Consider the following 20,749-nt stretch of genomic DNA (forward strand, 5'->3'; position numbering starts at 1 on the left):
TGCCCATAGGTCATTTTTTAAATGTTTACAAAAATATAGTTAACTCAGAAATTTAGAGATCAGAAGTATATTCTAACCTCATATTCTTCTCAAGTCCAGGTTGCCAGTGCTCTTTGGCCCAAAGACTGCAAATAACCAGTGAATATATAAGAAATGCTCACCTTGGCCAGAAACTTAAAAAAAAAAAGACCAAACTAAGAATGAGCTGTCATTTTCTTCTGAATAAATTGGCAATTTATTTTCTTTTTCAAATTTAATACTCATTGTTGAGTGAGTAACTTCTCCTATGGCTAGATTAAAATTGTTATGCCATCCTGGATGAAAAGAGGATAATCTTTTGCAAAAGCCTTCAGGAATTTCACCATTTGATCTAACATATTCATTTCTGGGAATTGATCCTAAGGAAAAATAAAATTAGATGTAGGCTGTATACAAAGTGCTTCATTGAAATGATATTTACAATAGCAAAAAACAACCCAAAGAAAATCAATAATAAAATGTTTTCTATGACTTTCAACAATTGAGTTTGCCTCAGAAGCCTTTTGCCCTTGTTCTGCTCTAAAAATCCCACTCACAAGTAACACAGGTGTCACTCCTGCCTGTGACTCTACAGTCCTCTCTATATGTTTCCTGGGTACTGACCCCACAGCACCAAAACCACCCTTTCACTTCCTACAATAGACTGAGATTCTTAGAGAGGATGAATCTTTGGATCCCCAGAATCATAGTTATGGAATGACACGAGGAGAGTAGTGTAAATGACATAGATGAGTTCTTAAATACACCAAAAATCATGCTAAACACTTTCCACATAATATCTCAATTAATGCTCACAAAAATTTTATGCTTTATATGCTTTTAACATTTTCATTGTAAAGGTGAAAAAACTTAGGATAAGCAGTGAAGTTGAGATATGAGCCTAGGGTTATCTTGTTCTAATCGTCAAACTATTAATGATTATAAAGACCTAAAAAAAAACAATAATATCTAACTCATATTAGATAACTATGTGTCAGGCATTCTATTAAATGCTTTATATGTATCTATTTATTTCAGCTTAACAACAGCTCCATGAAATGGAGACTATTATTACCTCCAATTTATACATGAAAAAATAGTTACAGAACAATTAAAAAAGTTGTCCCAGGGTTTACAGCTAGGGAGTTGCAGAGCTCAAATGAAGCCACATCCATTTCCCTTTTCTGCCTTGGGAAGCCCCTACCATCTGTACAATGTTTGACCATTTATAACACATGCTAAACTTGTTTGCTTCATTTAGAAGCAAACAAAGAAAGTTTTCAGATCTTCCTTTGAAAAGTCAGTTGCTGAAATACAAGATGCCAGAACAGCAGACACAGTAAGAAGCAGGAGAAATGCCATTTCTAAAGACGATGGGCTATATTTCTTCCTCAGCATCCGGTGAATCAGTTTCATCCCCTATCATATGCGGCATATTGAATATCTCACCATATAGTTGGACAACCTCGGTTTCCAAACACAGCCCAGAGGATGACTTCATCCTGTGTTCCTTCATTGGGAACATGCTCTCCTCTTTATACTTGAATATGAAGTCATCGCAGTAGCCTGCCAGTCGTACCCCTGCTCACTACTTCTGAATCTCTAGAATCTCTGTCTTGCATGACCAGGAATAATAACTCAGCACCTGCTCTCAAAGTGTTAAAGCGCCCAATGTTCTCACCAGAAGGAAATCTGTAGAATTCAGACATGTCACCTAGGATCAGTAAGGTTTTATATTCAAAGTTTTGGAGACTAACAAGATTTGATTACACCCTAGACATCTGCAGTTTCAACAACTGCAGGAAAGCAGTTGGTGAAATATCATTATGACTAAATATATGGGTGGAGTGGGTGAAAGAGAACTCATAGTGTGATGTTGTCTTCCTTTAGAATTCTGGCAACTCCTCATGACTGTAGGGCAATGTTTTTTCAACATTTTTCATCTCATGACACATATAAGCTAATTACTAAAATTTTGTGGCACACCAAAAGCTATGTTATATCTTTTTGCCTACCTGATAAAAAAGTATGATTCTTATTGAGTTACAAAAAAATAGTAATTACATACCTTTTTCGTTCCAAAGTGACTTTTTAAAAAAAAATCAGGTGCCTATATTTGTATATAGGATTTTGGTATCAAGAATTAACAGATCAGGTGAAACCTTGTTATGTGACATGACCAATATGATGCAACTCTATTATATGACATATAATTTATGGCTCAAGACAGGGCACTCATACCAGAGGGTCATTGTTGTATTGGCTGTTGTCATTTTTCTATTTGACAATCTCTGGGGAGTAAAGGTCAGTGCCCCTGACTAAACAGTCAGCTATCAAATGTTTTAAAAATTCTGAAGCACACTGGTTGAGAATAGTTGCTACTGGGCCCTATTGCCTAAAATAAATGCTTTCCTTTTATTTTTATTCTTTGATTCAGCAATTCATCATTTATTTGGTACCTGTGGCTTGCCAGATGCCAGGAATATAAAACCGAGCAAGATATATTCTTTGTTTTCAAAAAGCTAACATCTTGTAGGGAAAAAAGATGGTTCATCAAATAATTTCCATACACACAAATACTATGGTGGACAGCTAGACAGGGAGTTGTAAAGATAATATAGACAGAGTGACAAATTCCACTATAGGATGTTGAAAATGCTGGGAAAAGGCCCTGGCTGGTGTGGCTCAGTGGATTGAGCACCTGACTGTGAACCAAAGGGTCACTGGTTTGTTTACCTGCCAGGGCACATGCCTGGGTTACAGGCCAGGTTTCCAGTGCGGGGTGCATGAGAGGCAACCACACATTGATGTTTCTCTCTCTTTCTCCCGCTCTTTCCATCTGTAAAAATAAATTTTTAAAAATCTTTTTAAAAATGCTGGGAAAGGAAATTTCAGAAAGTTTGAATTGCATGTAAGTAGGCACAAAGGTGTGAAGAGGGCTGTGTTTTGAAAATTATGGGTAGTTTAGTGTGTCTGAAGCTTATGAGAAAAAGTGGGAGTAGTTTAAGGCAGAGGAAAATGTGTCACCTTGTGGGTGATGCTAAGTGGTATAGACTTTATATATCTTTAAGGTATTTGCAACTATTTATTCTTGGAATGGGACTATAAAGAAATAAGGATGTAGGGACAAAAATTAAAAAAGCATTTGTTAATAATGCTAACTGTGAGGAGAAGTATGAGAGTGTGTAAAAATAAGAGTCTCTGTTGTCTTACTCTATAATCATCTGTATTATTTGAATTTCTTGAAGGGAGTGTACTAATGTATTATGAATATAATAATGAAGACAAACACATATCTAGAGTAAAATATTTTTTAAAGAAGAGCATAGGGAAGATCATGAAATATGATGGGCCCAGGAAAACTAGAAATGAGGAGAGCCAAACAGAATACTAAGAAAATGATAAGCAGTTCCTAAAAATATATGAGATCATTTTGAATATAACCAAAGACAGGGACCAGTGAATAGATAAGCATAGCACAGAAGGGACTCCAGAAAAGGGAGAAGATTGCATGAGGTAGGAGGGACTGAAGGAAAAAGGCTGTAGCGGGTATTCTAAGGGATCTGGTTAAGTTAGAGTTTGTAAAAAGACCAAGAGCCAAATGGACTAGAGATGGTTTTTGTCTCTTCTGCCAGTTGTCTTCCTGCTTTTGTCCATTGCATGTGTTCCCTCCTTGGCCTCACTTTGTTTTGAGTATTTCCAACAGTTTTCTTCCTTGCCTTTGGTATATCACTTTCTTTTCACTCCTGCTTTTACTCATCTTATTCAGCTTCCATTTTCTAAGGACCACGCAGATGAGACTTTTCAGATTCCACCTGCCGGTTCTGTCTTCTATATCTGATTTCCTGTAGCTTTTATGTTGAATCTCTCTTGTAGGACATTATTTTCTGTGTACTCCATTATTTTTATAAGGACTCATGTGGGGCCTATTTCTGGGTTTGGTTTGTAGTCTGTCTTCAATAACTGTGTGTGTTCAATGGAAGGAAGAGAGAAGGATAGAAAAGAGGACAGAAGGAAAAGAAATCTCTTCCTCTCTCAGTTGGTTTTTCTATAAAATTAGAAATTTGAGAACAATATTTATTTAATGCATTTGTCTTACCTTTAAAGAGTGAAAGGGTGTATCAGAAGTTATATATTTCCACTTTTTAAAGAAAGCAGCAACCTGGAGACAATATGAACACACACACACACCATATCCCCATACACACATACGCACACAATGAGACTATTGTATTAAAATACAAATGAGCATGAAAAGGAGAAAGGAACAGTGAAAAGAGCACAGTTTTGGAAACTGAAAACCCCATATTCCAGCCTGGCTATCCATCAAGTAACTCAGCAGTCTTGAATGTTACACTTCATGTTTCTGAGTTGCAGTTTTCCCCTGCACAGTGAGGAGTCTGGCTAGAAAGTCCATACATTTTTTTTTGGTAGAAGGACAGAGAGAGAGAGTGAAAAGCTGTGACTAGTCCCTCTGGGAGAGGAAAGTTGGGTAAGAATGTGTGCTCTGAGTGTTCAGGTCCAGATCCATCCCAGGTACTGATTTCTAAGTTTGTCCCTGCTCTTACTTGCTTCTTTCGTGAGACCAAAAAAAAATAAATAAAAATAGAACCAGTCTTTGCATCTTGTCCTACTGCACACGGACTGGGAAAGGAAGAGGATTAATAACCTAAACAAGAGAGGCTAGGGGCAGGACTCACTCAGAGGCAGGGTGGGAATGCCATTCAAAGAAACTGAGACATCGCAGAGCAGAATGCCCTTGATTCTTTGGGAACACAGACCCTCAGACACTGTTTTTTGAAGAGGGAATTGCAGGTGGCTTTTTCGGAAACAAGGATTCATGAACTGCTCAAACTAGGTAGGATTTTATAGTCCACTTAATTGAAAAAGAATAACTCAAAAACCACCCAAGAGCTAAAAAATAACTACAAAGTTCACTATCTTTCCAGGTAAGGGAACACACCACCAGTTTAAAAAAAATCACTGACATGTCTATTGAGAGAAAGATCAAGGTTTTTAAAGGTTAGAAATAAGAAGTTCATTTTGATTGAGCTACTGAAAGACTGAAAATTCATACTCTGAGTAAGAGAGAAGTAGTTTATAAGTCTATACACAGTGGGGTAAAATAAGTCACACCATTCATTGATCAGGAAAAAGTCTTCTGTTAGGTTTGATAGAGTATGAAGAAGCAGGATCACTCCAAGTCCACGGTCCCTTATTGGCTCACCTGATTCCACTCAGTTGTAATGAAATGGAACTATTTCAATATTTCCTAGGCTAGAGCTCATGTAAATGCAAAGCTTTCCCTTTACACAATCTAACCCTTTCATTTTAGAGATGGGAAAACCAAGACAAGAGATGGAAAATCACTTGTTGGTTTGAAGGACTTCATCTCTCTGTCAGAAACCAGTTTCTTTCTACCCTTTATGCCAGCCTGCGGCATGACCTTGATGGCCCCCTTCCCAGCCCTGCCCTTCCTTGACACCTACACCTGTACTTCTTTACAAATTGGAAACCTAATTTGTGCTCTTGTATAATTTCAAAGGAATTTGAAATTAGAAATGAAAATGAAGTGGTCAGCTACAAGAAATAGTGAGATACCCGATTATCTGAGTTGCCCAACAAATACCAAGACAACCACATGGCAGGGCCACCATAAAGAAATACCAAACTTCAAACGGGGTGAGGGTCGGCGTTGCACTCCATGCCTTTTAAAGTACCTTCAAAATCTAAAACTTTATGATAGAGGCACTGTGAACATCATGCTATCATTATCCCAATATCTTTTCTACCATATGAGTATTGAGAACGCTAATGGTGTCTTATTCACAGTTCTCTGGAATGTAGCAAGAGTTCAAAAATACCTGCTAACTGAGTGAACGTATAAAATGTGAAGCAAACAATTGGAGGTCTGCTTGGAAGGATTTCTATCAAGATTAGAATGTGTTATTGCTCTTTACTTCCTTTTCATTACAAAGAAACTTTCAATGCACTGTGGTCTGAAAAGTTGCAACTTGCTTAACTATTATGGCTCTGCAATTTTATTGGAGGCAAAGTAAAGCAGTGACTGTATCAGAAAGTCCTGAAATAAGATTTAATGACTGGTTCCTTAGAAAGAATTTGGGGTTGGGGGACTGAATTTAAAGAAATGTTTTTGGTTTTGACAAAAATACACTAAAAATCTTAAAACTGAAATGCTTTAGGGGTCGTCTCCCTCTCCCTCCACCTGGCCCCTCACCAATCGTAGAAATGAGTAACTTCAGACCTAGAAAAGGGATATAATTTAACTGATGTCTCCAGATCTCCAGGTCTCAAAAATGTAATCAGTCAATGTGATTATAGGGTGTGATCTTTCCTAAGATAAGAAAGATTTACTCCAGGCCTTTCGTGCCTGGGGAAACCTCCTTGATTGCAGGCAGACTCTTGGGATGCAGTTTACACACACTTCTGACACTGAAAGTATTGGCCACAACACCCCTATATCCAAGAAACAGCTGTTTAGTTTCCTCTCACTCCGAAGTTACTTCCTGACTCAGTCTGCCCCCCAAAGCCAATTGAGTCTTTATCGCTGTGCCCTTTAGCAAGTGAAGATGTGGCTGCTGATAGCATTCAATCCTCCAGGGATTTATGGCCACAAAGTTTGGCAAGAGAGCTGATCAAAAAACTGTTATCCACTGCTGCAGCGTTCCTACTCACCTGTCACACCCTATGACCTAGCCAGGAGCTAGTAGATGTCCTGACTATGTAAGTGGCAGCTTGAGAGGTCATGGGAAGGTTTCTGTTTACAGCATGTGACTCTGGTTCTACATGCTTATTAGAGAGATAAAACTGTTTCCTGCACCACATTACTCTTCACTGAATTAACAATCTCAAAACATTAGAGCCACGAGCTACTTTACAGGTCATCAGGTATTAATTTCTCACTCTACAGTGGCAGAAATGAAGCACCAGAGAGAAGAAGTAAACCTCCCTGAATCACACAGCTCCAAAGGCAGATGTGGTTTCCCAAATCCTGGAATACTTTCCACCATACTGACTTGTATCCATCAGCAACAGAATGATGGAGTGGCCAACATACAAATCTACCTTCTCTCACAGGTGGTGAAACTGAGACACTGAGGTTTATTTAACTTGTACTATGTCATACGTCTGCTTAGTGGCAGAGCTTGTTCTAAAACAAAATGTCTTCACCTAAAAGTTTAAGGGTTTCCATGAATTGTTAGTATGTGAAAATGTGTCAACACAGTGTGCAAATGTGTACCTTTTTCTGAGAGCTTTGATAACATTCACTAGATTTTCAAAAAGGTTCTGATCCCCCTGAAAATAAGTATGTTTTAGATTACCTGCTCTTAATGGCAGTTATGATTTTTAAAAATGGCTGAAGCTCATGCACATGAGGAGATTCTGCCTTGAATTACTGGAACACTCTTTCCAGTCCTTCATGTCTTTGTTAAAGTAATATTTCTATAAATGGGTCTGCTTTTAGATATTATTATCTACTTTACAGGATAGGCAATTGAAGAAAGATGGGAGTAAATACTGAAAACAAGGAGTCAGTTTTCTAAAATTTTCTGTATTTTTATATAAAAATCTTTATATTTGTATCCATGAAAATCTTTGAGTATTTTCATCTCTAATGTAATGGAAATCCTTGGCTTCTCTCCTCTACCTCACTACACCCCTGCCACTCTGAGTAACACAAATAATTACATATTTTGAACTTAGAATGAGATGAAATGGGTTTAAATCCAGGCTCTGCTACTTGCTAGCTTTGTACCTTGGGAAAGTTACCTTTTCAGACTTCAAATCTCCTGGAAAACATTTTCAGTCAAATAAAATATAGTGCTTTCTATTACATGGGTGAAATCAACAACATATACAGGAGCAAACGAATACTGTATGGAGTATATTTTTACTTAACTTGGATGTCCATCATCAGTTTAATGGGGGTCAAGCTATTCAGGAGAACAGGATTCTGGCTTTAACATTAATTTCTTCTTTTACACTGGACTATTCTTCTTCATCCCCATGTTAGGACCTTTCTCTCCTTGTCTGATGATTAAGGTAGTTAAAACAGATTTCTCCTTTATTTATAGCTCTAACATTCTGTGGTCTCTCCAGCTGCCAATGGAGTCTCATTGGATCTATGGAAATTATTATTATTTCATGATTCCTTCACAGCTTCACCTTGTTAAACTTCCTAGAGAGACATTTCTTTGCATTGATCTTGGATGATACTCTCACAGCCCAGGAATTGAGTTCCTCAAGAAGTAAACCAAACCTGGCTAGAATAAAGGAAAATGAGGAATGATGGCTTAGGCCCATTATTGGCTTACTTAACTGTTCCTTGAATTTTTCCCTCTCTGTTATCCAGATCAACTCAATCTAGGTATTATTCATTTTATTCATTAGTGTACCTTCTGAAAGTTACAAAAGTGTTTTTAGAAGTGTATCTAACTCTTCTGTGTGATACCTCATATGTGTTTTCAACTAGAGTTAGAATACATTCCTAACCCTCATCCCCTACCTCTGGCAATCACAAATCTCATCTCTGCTTCTATGAGCTTGGTTTTCTTTTAAGTTGTTTCCTTAGGCACTTGACATTTACTTCAACAAATGTAAAATACTTCTGAAAGACTTTGATTTTATTTTTAGAACATATGCTCTTTGTTTTTTTCTTTTTCTTTTCCTTCCTTCTATTCTCTAATTTTTTGATTCATTCCATTCTCTTTTATTTATTCATTATTTTTTATTTTCTTTACTTGCCTTTGTATTTTAATTTTATTTATATCTTCTGCTATTTACTTTCTTCCTTTTCCTCTCCATGCTTACATTTTTAAATATAGATTACACTTCATTCCAATAGGAATGTGACATAACTTGCAATATAAAGGCTAAAAATAGACAATGGCCATGGTGAAAAAATAGAACCTTTCCTCATTCCATAAGTGAAAATAAATTTTATATCATTTATAATAGAATGTAACAAAAAGGACAAAATATAATGTATAAATGCATTTTATTCTGAATCTGAGCAATTGAACAATGGGAGAAAAAAAGTATGGCTACCACAAAATCACTGAACCAGAAAGCATTTCATAAGATAAAACATTCATATATGATTAAAACACTGAATAAAATGGGTATAGAAGGAAAGTACCTCAACATAATAAAGGCCGTATATGACAAACTGACAGCTAATATCATCCTCAATGGTAAAAAACTGAAAGTTTCCCCTCTAAAATCAAGAACAATAGAAGTACATCATCTCTCACCACTCACTCAACATCATTCTGGAATTCCCAGCCAGAGAAATCAGGCAAGAGGAAGAAATAAAAGGCATCCAAATTGGTAATGAAGACAAAAGTGTTATTTTTCACAGATGACATGATTCTGTATACAGAAAGACTGGACCCTAAAGACTCCACCAAAAAAACCCCAAAACTATTAGAAACAATAAACCATTACAATATAGTTACAAGACACACAATCAATGTATAAAAGTATACTGCATGTCTATATACTAAGAATAAAATATAAGAAAAATAAATTGTAAAAATTTATTTTGCAATTGCAACAAAAAGAATAAAATACCTAGGAATGCACTTAACAAAGAATGTGAAAGACCTATATACCAAAAACTACAAAACATTATTAAATTATATTGAAAAAGACACAATCAAATGGAAAGACATTTTGTGTTCATAAACTGGAAGAATCAACATAGTTAAAATGCCCATATTACCCAAAGAATATACAGATTTAATGCAATTTCCATAAAAATCCCAATGCTGTTTTTTAAAGAAATAAAACAAAAATCCTAAGATTTGTATGGAACCACAAAAGACCTCGCATAGCCGAAATGATCCCAAGAAAAAGAATGAAGCCAGAGGAATTATACTACCTGACTTCAAATTTTACTACAGAGTAATGATATTCAAAGCAGCATGGTTTGGGCAGAAAAACTGACATACTGACCAATGGAAAAGAATTGAGAGTCCAGAAATAATGCCACATGCATATGGGCAAATAATTTTTGACAAAGGAGCCAAAACCACACAGTGGAGAAAAGAAAGCCTCTTCAATACATGGTGTTGGGAAAATGGGAAAGCTACATGTAAAAGAATGAAAATAGACTATAGTTTGTTCCCATGTACAAATATTAATTCAAAATGTATCAAGATCTAAATATAAGACCTGAAACAATAAATTACATACAAATCGTAGGTACTAAACTCATGGAGCTTGGTCTTGGAGAAGATTTTATGAATTTGACCCCAAAGGCAAATAATATAAAAGCAAAATAAAATGAATGGGACCACATCAAACTAAAAGGCTTCTGCACAGCAAAAGAAACTACCAACAAAACAGAAAGGCCATCCACTATATGGTAGATGATATTCACAAACAACAGCTGAAACAAGGGATTAATATTCACAATAATTACTTCAAAAAGAATAAAATACCTAAGAATAAATCTAACCAAAGATGTGAAAAACCTGTACTCAGATAATTATGAGACACTAAAGAAAAAAAACTGAAGAAGACACGGATAACTGGAAGCACATACCATGTTCATGGATAAGAAGAATTAACATCACTAAACTGCCCATACTACCCCAAGCAATCTATAGATTCAATGCAATTCCTATCAAAATGCCAATGATATATTTCATAGAACTAGAACAAATATTTAAAAACTTATATGGAACCACAAAAGGCCCTACATAGCAATAACCATCCTGAGAAAAAAAGAGCAAAGTTGAAAGAATCATGCTACCTAATATCAAACTGTACTATAAGATCATAGTAATCAAATCAGCATGGTATTGGCATACAAACAGGCACATTGATCAATGGAACAGAATAGAGTCCAGAAATAAACCCACACCTTTATAGTCAATTAATATTCAACAGAGGAAGCAAGCACATACAATGGACTAAAGATAGTTTATTCAATAAGTGGTGTTGGGAAAATTGGACAGATACATGCAGAAAAATGAAACTAGACCATTTTCTTACACTACACTCAAGAATAAATTCAAAATGGATTGAAGACTTAAGTATTAGACCAGAAACCATAAAAATCCTAGAAGAAAACATAGGTAGCAAAACTTCAGACATGGCTTGTAGCAGTATTTTTTTCTGATGTATCTCCTCAGGCAAAGGAAACAAAAGAAAAAAACAAACAAATGGGACTAAATCAAACTAAAAGGTTTTGCATAATAAAGGAAACAAACAACAAAATAAAAAGGCAACCCACAGAATGGGAGAACATATTCACTGACACATCTGATAAGGAGTTAATATCCAAAATTTATAAAGAACTTTTAAAACTGAACACCAAAAAAACACAAACAAACCAATTTTAAAAAATGGGCAAAGGAACTGAATAGACACTTCTCCAAAGAGGAGATGCAGATGGTCCATAGACATGAAAATATGCTCAATGTCACTAATCATCAAAGAAATTAAAATTAAAACCATAATGAAATATCATCTCATTATGTCAGAATGGCTGTCGTCAAAATATGTAAGTATACAAACACCAAGTGCTGTGAAAGATGAGAAAAAAGGGGAACATTTTTACACTGTTGGTGGGAATGCAGATGGGTGCAACCACTGTGGAAAGCAATATGAAATTACCTCAAAAAACTAAAAATGGAATTGCCTTATGACCCATCTATTTCACTTCTGGGAATTTACCCAAAGAAACCCAAAACAATAATTCAAAAAATATAAGAACCCCTATGTTCATTGCAGCGTTATTTGCAATAGCCAAAATTTGGAAGGAGCCCAAGTGTCCATCAGCAGATGAATGGATAAAACAACTGTGATATATTTACACAATGGAATACTACTCCACCATAAAAAAAGAAGAAAATTTTACCCTTTGTGACAGCATAGATGGACCTGGGAAGCATTATGCTAAGGGAAATAAGCCAGTCAGAGAAAGACAAATGCCGTATGATTTCACTCCTATGTGGAATCTAATGAACGAACTGAACTAATAAGCAATATAGAGACAGACTCATAGATAAAGAGCAGGCTGACAGCTCTCATGAGAAGTTAAGAGGAGTCTTAGGGAGTGGAGAGATCACGTAAAAAAGTAAAAGGACTTACGGACATGGACAACAACATTGTGGCAATTGTTGGGGCAGGGGTGAGTGGAGGTGAAAAAGGGTATAAGGGGAATAAATGGTAATAGAAAATTACAATAAAAAATAAATTAAAGAAAAAGAAGTCATACAATTCAATACCAAACAATCTAATTTAAAAATAGGCAGAAGACCTGAACAGACTCTTCTCCCAAGAAGCCATACAAATGGCCAACATATATATGAAAAGATGCTTAACTTCACCAGCTATTAAAGAAATGCAAATCAAAACCTCAATGAGGTACCAGCTCACACTCATTAGAATGGCTATTATCAACCAGACTAGTAATAACAAGTGTTGTAAAGGTTGTGGAGATAAAGAACTCTCATTCACTGCTGGTGAGAATGTAAACTGGTACAGCCACTATGAAAAACAGTATGTAGATTCCTCATAAAATTAAGAGCCCTGACCAGGTAGCTTAGTTGGTTAGAGCATCATCTCAATACACCAAGGTTCTGAGTTTGATTCCTGGTCAGGGCACATACAAGAATCAACCAATGGATGCATAAATAAGTGGACAACAAATCAATGTTCCTCTCTCTCTCTCCTTTTCTGTCTCTCTAAAAATCAATCAATCAATCATTTTTTTAAAATTAACAATATGGTAACAAGAATTACCATATGACCCAGCAATCCCTCTTCCTGGAATCTACCCTAAATACTTGAAAGCATTTATTTGAAAAGATATATGTACCCCTACAGTCACTGCAGTACTATTCATGGTGGCCAAGACATGGAAACAATCAATTGTCCTTTCAGTAGATGACCGGATAAAAAAGTTGTGGTCCATATGTACTATGGAATACTAGTGAGTCATAAGAAAAAAATACTGCCATTTGCAACAACATGGATGGACATTGAGAATACTGTGCTATGCAAAATAAGTCAGACTGAAAGAGTTAAGACCGTATGATTTCACTCAAATGTGGGATATAGAAACTGAGATCCATATGATTTCATGCAAAGACACAGACAATAGTACGATGATTACCAGAGGGAAGGGTGTGGGGGTGTAGTAAAGGCTAAATGGATCCAAGTATATGGTGACAGAAGATTATTTGACTTTAGGTGGTGGACATACAATGCAATATACAGATCATGTATCATGGTAATCTACACTTGAAACCTATATAATCATGTTAACCAATGTTGCAATAATAAATTTAATTTTTAAAAAAGTATTTAAAAAGGAAAAGAATCTATAGCTGCAAGAAGAGGCAAAGAACTGAGGTGTTGGGAAGAGTGTCCACACACTTATGAGTGGCTAACCTGTCTACCAACCAAAACAAACAAAAATGAATAAAGAAAAAATCACCATTGTTTTCAGCTATGTTACAGGCACATATTACATATAATCTTGGATTTATGATTCTGTTTCAAGCATCCACTTGCATGGATTCATTGGTAAAATGACAGGAATAGATAAAATGGGTACTCCCCTGACTTGAGATGTTTTTTGTAAATGGAAACAAAACACTTTTAAAAATATATGCATTGTAGTGTTCAACTAAATATTCAAATTATTTTAACTAATTCATTAAAGATTTTTTATACATTCATATTCCTCAGAACAATTTTGAATTTTGAGCGGTAGATATCCAAGGAAATGTTTTCCTTTAAAGTACACATTAATTAAACCCAAGGGAGAAGGGAATGAGGTGTGACAGTTTTTCTGTATGAATTAAACTTGGTAAAACACCTGAAACATACACACTTATTTGGGGATATCACCTTAGTTTCCTTTTTGCTGTGACATTTTCTCAGATTTTTCTTGATTTTTGATGAACTTGACTATTTTAAGAACTGTTGGTCAGATATTTTATAGAATACCCTTCAATTATAATTTGATTTTTTAGTGATAAAACTGGGATTATGGGTTTTGGGGAGGAAAACCACAGAGGTAAAGTGACATTTTCTTTTTTGTTTTAATTTTATTTTAATAATTGTTCAAGTACAGTTTTCTCCCTTTTACTCCCATTCCAGCCCACCCACCCAACCCTCTCCACTTTCCTCCCATTACCACCCTCCCCCTAGTTTTTGTCCATGTGTCCTTTAAATTTGTTCCTGTAAACCCTTCCCATTCTCCCCTGAAATTCCCTCTTCTCTCCCCTCTGGTCACTGTCAGTCTGTCCCCTATTTCAGTGTCTTCGGTTATATTTTGCTTGTTTCTTTGTTTTGTTGTTTAGGTTCCTCATCACATTAAGAATATATGCTATTACCTTGAATAATCACTGTTGATGTTAATATTGGTACAGGGCTGATGAACTGTTTATCAGGTTTCTCTAGTGTAAAGCTATTTATTTTCCCCACTTCCCTTTGGAAGAAAGTCACTATGTACAGCCCACACTTATGGAGTGGGGAGTTATTTTCTACCTCTTGGAGGGTAGAGGATCTGCACAAATTATTTGAAATTATCCGGCATGGGAAATTTGCCTTTTCTTCCACATTTACTTATTTATTTAATTATTTCTTGATATGAGTATGAAGTCATATCATAGATAGTTATTTCATACTTTGGGATATAATTCAGTACCACTTTCTTTATTTTGTTGTTTAAGTTGCTCCAGTTTGGGCCATTGGGAGAGTTCAGCTGATTTCTGTGTTGCTTCAACATACTTTCATTGCTGTCTGTGTATGTTACTGTTTCTTTAAAATGTTTTTGGCTCTTTCTTAATTTATGTTTATACAATATGTTCCAGGCTCATCCTGCATATTTTCTCTCCCAGTCCCAGAGTCAACTATTTATTCAAAGATCCCTGGTCCCTTTATTGAAGAGCAATATTATAAACCAAGATCTGGACATTAGGTATTCTCATTGCTGCTGGAGTATTTTTGCTTCTAGTCCATCTCAACAAACAGAACAAAGGAATATTTATACTAAAGTATGTACAATTCATAGCAACTTTTATATATAACTACCTATTCTATATTAAGCTAAATATGAATTTATGAATTTAAACTGATGTCCCCAACTTTTATCCAATCCCACATGAACTAGCTTGCTCCCCTTGTTTACCTGTATCCGCCCATGCCCCATGGACTTACATGTTTATTCTTTTGCCTATACTGAGCTGTCTTAATCGCTGCTGCTTTATAATATGTCTTGAAATCATGGCAGGTCTTCCAATTTTATTTTTGTTTTGTTGGTTATTTTATATCTTTTGCCTTCCCACATAAACTTTAGAATAATTTTACTAGTATCACTGTGAACAACAAAATGTGTTTCAGGATATGATGGACAATGACTAGTTAACAAAATGAGGATCTTTTGGTTTTACCCAGAAAATGTATTTATACAAAGACATAAGACTTTTTTACAGGGCAGAAATAGATATTACATGAAGTCACTGACATCTCTAGGCGTGGAAAGTTAGGATTTGGGATGACAACAGGCAAAAACAGAAGGCTTAGTGTTTAGGAAATATTGTGGTAAAGTTGCTGTTACCTCCAGGGGCTTTTTCAGGACTCAGGGAGAATCAGCAGTCAAGCATTTACACTTTGAAAATTTTCCTAGATACTATGACACCATGGGTGATGGTCACATGGATGAAAAAGGCTATTTCATATATGTGTCGAGTTGATGATGTGATAAATGTTGCCTGTCGCAGGATTTCTGCAGGTGCCATTGAAAAGTCCTTTCCCATGGCACTGTGGTGGCCTGTGCTGTTGTTGGCAAGGAAGATCTTTTGAAAGGTCATGTCCCTTTAGCCCTCTGTGTGTTGAGAAAAGGTTTACATACAACTGAGAAACAAGTTTTGGAAGAAATTGGGAAACAGGTTAGACAGAGCACTGGCCCTGTGGCTACTTTTCAAAATGTAGTGTGTGTCAGTTACTCAAAACCAGATCTGACAAAATTCCCAGGGCAGCTCTGTCTGCCCTTGTTAACAGCAAACCTTATTTGGTAATGCTTACACTCGAAGACCCCAGCATTTTTAGTCACATAGAAGAAATGCTGAAATAGACATCATAACTTTTTTAGTCACTTTGAGTCTATTTTCTAATTGAAGTCAACCTTTTAAATTATTTCCCAAAGATAAATGTTTAAATAGGTTAAAAAATAACTTGCTGTGATTTTGATTGGGATTGTGTTGAACATATAGACTAAGTTAAAAAAAACTGACATTTTGACAATACTGTTTTCCAGTCTGTGAACCAAAAATACATCTCCAAGTTTTCAGATCTTTCTTGATTTTTCATGAGTTTCATAGTTTGCTTTATATAAGTCCTATATTGTTTATTAGCTATAATATTGTTAGCTACAATATTTAGCTATACACTAAATATTTCTTTTTGGTATTATCATAAATTTTAAAATTTTTTAATTTCTAATTGTTTATATCTGATATATAGGAAATTAACTTTACATAGTAACCTTGTATTTTGTGAACTCATGTTACTCATTAGTTAAAGAGCTTTCTGTGGATTTTGGGGGGTTTTCTACACAGACAATCATATATGTATGGATAAACACAGTTTCATTTCTTTCTTCCCAATTTGTAAACATTTTGTATGCTATTCTTATCTCATTCTACCAGTTAGGGCTTCCAGTACAATTTCGAAGAGAACACCTGAAAGAGAACACCTTTGCCTTCTTCCTAATCTTAGGATCTTAAAAAGTGTCTGGTTTCTTGCTATTACATGTGACATAAACAATTTTATTTTTTTTGTAAACATTCTTGATAAACTTGTGGAAGTTCCCCCTTAATTCCTAGTTCTTTAGATGGATATTGGATAGTGTCAAATGTTTTTTTTCTGTATCAGTTATCATGATCACAGAGTTTTTCTTCTTTAGCCTGTTCAAATAATTTTTAAATGTTTAAATTAAAATGTCTCTTGAGCTTTGGTAATTAGGTTTTTTTCCCTTGCTTCTTTATATTTTGCTTTTCTCATCAATTAGAGCTGGCACTTATTTCTTCCTGTAAGGTAGGAGCTATAAGTTACACTTCATAAAGAGAAGTAGAGTAGTTAATGATACTTTTCTAAAGCCAGAATGCCAGAGTTCACAATGCAGCTTTACTTTCTAATTGGCTATAAAGCCATATATACATTACTCCTTCATTTTCTCTACTTGTACAAATAGACTAGTAATAAGACCTGCCTTGTTATGGGGATTACATATATTGACACATTTGAAGTTCTTAGAACAGTATCTGCATATACTAAATTATACAATTGTTTTTTTATTATTATATCTCTATCACTCACACTTAGCACATTACTTTGCCCATTGTAAGTAAAGGCCTATTGATTTTACTTAAACCAAATGATATTTAGTTTACTGCTTAAGGTAACTTTTTGAGTAATATTTGATTACTTTATATCATGTTTTATTTAGATATAGAACTATACTATTGTAGAATTGACAATGTATAACAGATTAATATCAATTACTCTTGCCTCACAAAAATTCTACTGGAATAAAAAGAAACAGTAAAATTTAATACAACTAGATTCAATTAAACTGCTATTGAATGCCTACTAAATAATGGCCATGGTAAAGTTCGTGGCCCACAATAAAATGACCACCATGGTTTCTGCTTTGACAGAACATACAGACTAGGTGAAAAGACTAATTTTCCTGCTTGTTTTTAAAATTTATAAGTCCTTTCCTTCACAAATCACAGTACCTCTTCTGCCCCAGGAGTTCCAAACTTATTGCCTCATTTTAACACTCAAAACAAGCCCTCTGAAGTTGATCTTGATACCCTTATCTTTCTGGGCTCTCGATTCTGTCCCATTGGCCTGTGTGTATGTTTTTCTGCCAATAGCATGCGGCTTTGATCATTGCATCTATGTAGTATAGTTCGATGTCAGGGATTATGATCACTGTGGTTTTGTCCTTTTCTTCTCATGATTGCTTTTGTTATTTGGGATCTCATATAAATTTTAGGATTATTTGCTCTAGTTCTGTGAAAAATTTCCATTGGGACTTCGATGGGTATTGCATTAAATCTGCATTGTATTATAATGCTTTAGGTAATATGGCCATTTTAACAATGTTGATTCTTCCTATCCATGAACGCAAAATATCTTCCCATTTCTTTGTGTATTCTTCAAGTTCTTTCAACTTGTAGTTTTCAGTATACAGGTCTTTCACTTCTGTTGTTCAGTGTATTCTTAGGTATTTTATCTTTTTTTGCATTTATAAATGTGATTATTTTCCTTTTTTCCCTGATATTTCATCATTTATATATAAGAATGTGATGGATTTTTGTATATTGATTTTGTACCCTGCAACTTTACTGTATTGGTTCCGGTAGTCTTTTGGTGGAGTTTTCAGAGTTTTCTATATATAGAATCATGTTATCTGCAAATAGTGACAGCTTTATTTTTTTATTCAAAATTTAGATGCCTTTCATTTCTTTCCCTTGTCTGGCTGTTCTGTCTAGGACTTCTAGTAGTATGTTGAATAACAGTGAGTGGGCATCTTTCTCTTCTTTCTTATTTTAGAGGAAAAGCTTTCAGTTTTTCACCATTAAATATGATATTGGCTGAGGATTTGTCACATATGGTCTTTATTAATTTAAAGTATTTAACCTCTATATCCATTTTACTGAATGTTTTAATCATAAATGGATTTTGTATCTTGGATCTCAAATGCTTTTTCTTCATCTATTTACATGAGTATATGTTATTTTTTATGTTGTTAATGTTGTATATCTCATTGATTGATTTACATATGTTGAACCATTCTTGCATCCCTGGAATAAATCCCACTTTATTGTGATTTACTATCTTTTTAATGCAATGCTGTATTCAATTTGCTAGTATTTTGTTTAGAATGTTTGTATATATGTTCAGCAGATATATTGGCCCCTAACCATTGTGTGTGTGTGTGTGTGTGTGTGTGTGTGTGTGTGTGTTTTCCTTGTCTGGTTTTAGTATTAGAGTAATGTTGGCATCAGAAAATGAGTTAAGAAATATTCTTCCTCTTCAGTTTTTTGGAAGAGTTTGAGAACGATAGTTATTAAATATTATTTGAATGTTTGATATACTTCACTAGTGAAGCCATCTTGTCCTGGACTTTTGTTTTATGGAAAGTTTTTGATTATTAATCCAACTTCCTTACTTGTGATTGTTTTATGCTGGTTTTCTAATTCTTCATGGTTTAATCTAGAAAATTATGGGAAACTAATTTTTCACAAAGGTACAAAAAGCATGCAATGGAGAGAAAATAGCCTCTTCAATAAATGGTGTTGGGAAATCTGGTAAGCACATGAAAAAGAATAACACTAGATTGTCATCTGAAACAATAAAAATAATAACCCAAAATGGATTAAAGACTTGAGTATAAGGCCTGAAACAATAAAGTACATAGAAGAAAACATAGGTATTAATCTCATGGACCTTGGTCTCAAAGACAGTTTTGTGAACTTGACCCCAAAGGCAAGGGAAGTAAAAGCAAAAGTAAATGACTGGAACTACATCAAATAAAAAGTTTCTGCACAACAAAAGAAACAAAACAACAAGGCTACCAACCAAATGGGAGAATATATTTGCAAATGATTCTTCTAATGAGGGGCTAATATTCTCATACAACTCAAAAACAAAAAAGCAAAAACCCAATTAAAAAGTGGGCAGAGGATCTGAATAGACACTTTTCCAAGGAAGATATACAGATGACCAACATAGATATGAAAAGATGCTCAACTTCATTAATTATAAATTATAAATTCATCTGTGCTTGAGGACTGGCCCTGCTGAATTGGCCTTTTGGGAGTACCTTGGCTCTGGAGCTGCATTAGTGTGTTAGTTACTAAGTTCCAATGGATCTCTTGTTGTTTTAGGAGCTTCCCTGGGAGAATTAAGGGTTTTAAGTGAATGTGACACATCAGAGAGAAACTGTAGGGAAGATGTATTGACAATGAATCTCAACTTTCCAAATTCATTTGAAACCAACTTCCTCCTCAGCCAAAATGATTCAGATTTAAAAACCTCCAGGGGCCTCTCTGGGACTTTAGAGCATTAGAGAGCTTTTTTCTGGCTGTCATAGATTATCTCCCCATTGTTTCGTGACTTGTCCAGGGGAAGATTTGATTGGTAAGTCACCTCTTCCCTAAGGCTTTTAAATTCTTTGCTTATTCAAAGATCAGTAGGACTCTGACAATACATTCCACCAAGCTTTCTTCCTTGCTTGGATACCAAGGCAATCAGCCTGTGCCTTGCCAAGGGTGTAACAACAGGGCAGAAGCCAAAGGGAAAGAACCAAAGGATAAAGCCCAGGTTGAACGGTGCTGGGGGTGGGGGGGGTATCCTGTCTGCTACTCTGTTTTGAACTAGATAAAGAATCAGGACTGATCAAAAAGCACAGACCTGAATTTGAGTCTTAGCTCTATCATTTGAAATGTGACTTTTGGAAGCACTGAACTCTCACATTTATTTTCCTCTTCTGTTAAGTTCACTAAATATTTTATTTCTCAAAGTGTTATTGATAATAGTGACTATAAGGAAATATAATGTGTGTATAAAGAATAGTAGAAAATTAGTAAATCATACCATTAACAATAGGAGTTGATCACTGACTCAGGCAATATGCTATGTATTCCATACTATTTTCACATTTCATCACCTT

General features: G+C 35.2%; 1 protein-coding gene and 1 pseudogene across 4 annotated transcripts in view; both read left to right on the top strand.

Annotated features, from left to right (window-relative positions):
- TP63 (tumor protein p63) overlaps nucleotides 1-20,749 on the top strand; it is a 230,759-nt gene that overhangs the window by 41,927 nt on the left and 168,083 nt on the right. The window lies entirely within an intron of this gene.
- LOC123826889 lies at nucleotides 12,146-16,138 on the top strand (annotated as a pseudogene).

Source organism: Phyllostomus hastatus, unplaced genomic scaffold (genome assembly GCF_019186645.2).
Source record: "Phyllostomus hastatus isolate PE091 unplaced genomic scaffold, TTU_PhHast_1.1 phas_contig_86, whole genome shotgun sequence".
In the NCBI taxonomy this organism is placed as follows: domain Eukaryota; kingdom Metazoa; phylum Chordata; class Mammalia; order Chiroptera; family Phyllostomidae; genus Phyllostomus; species Phyllostomus hastatus.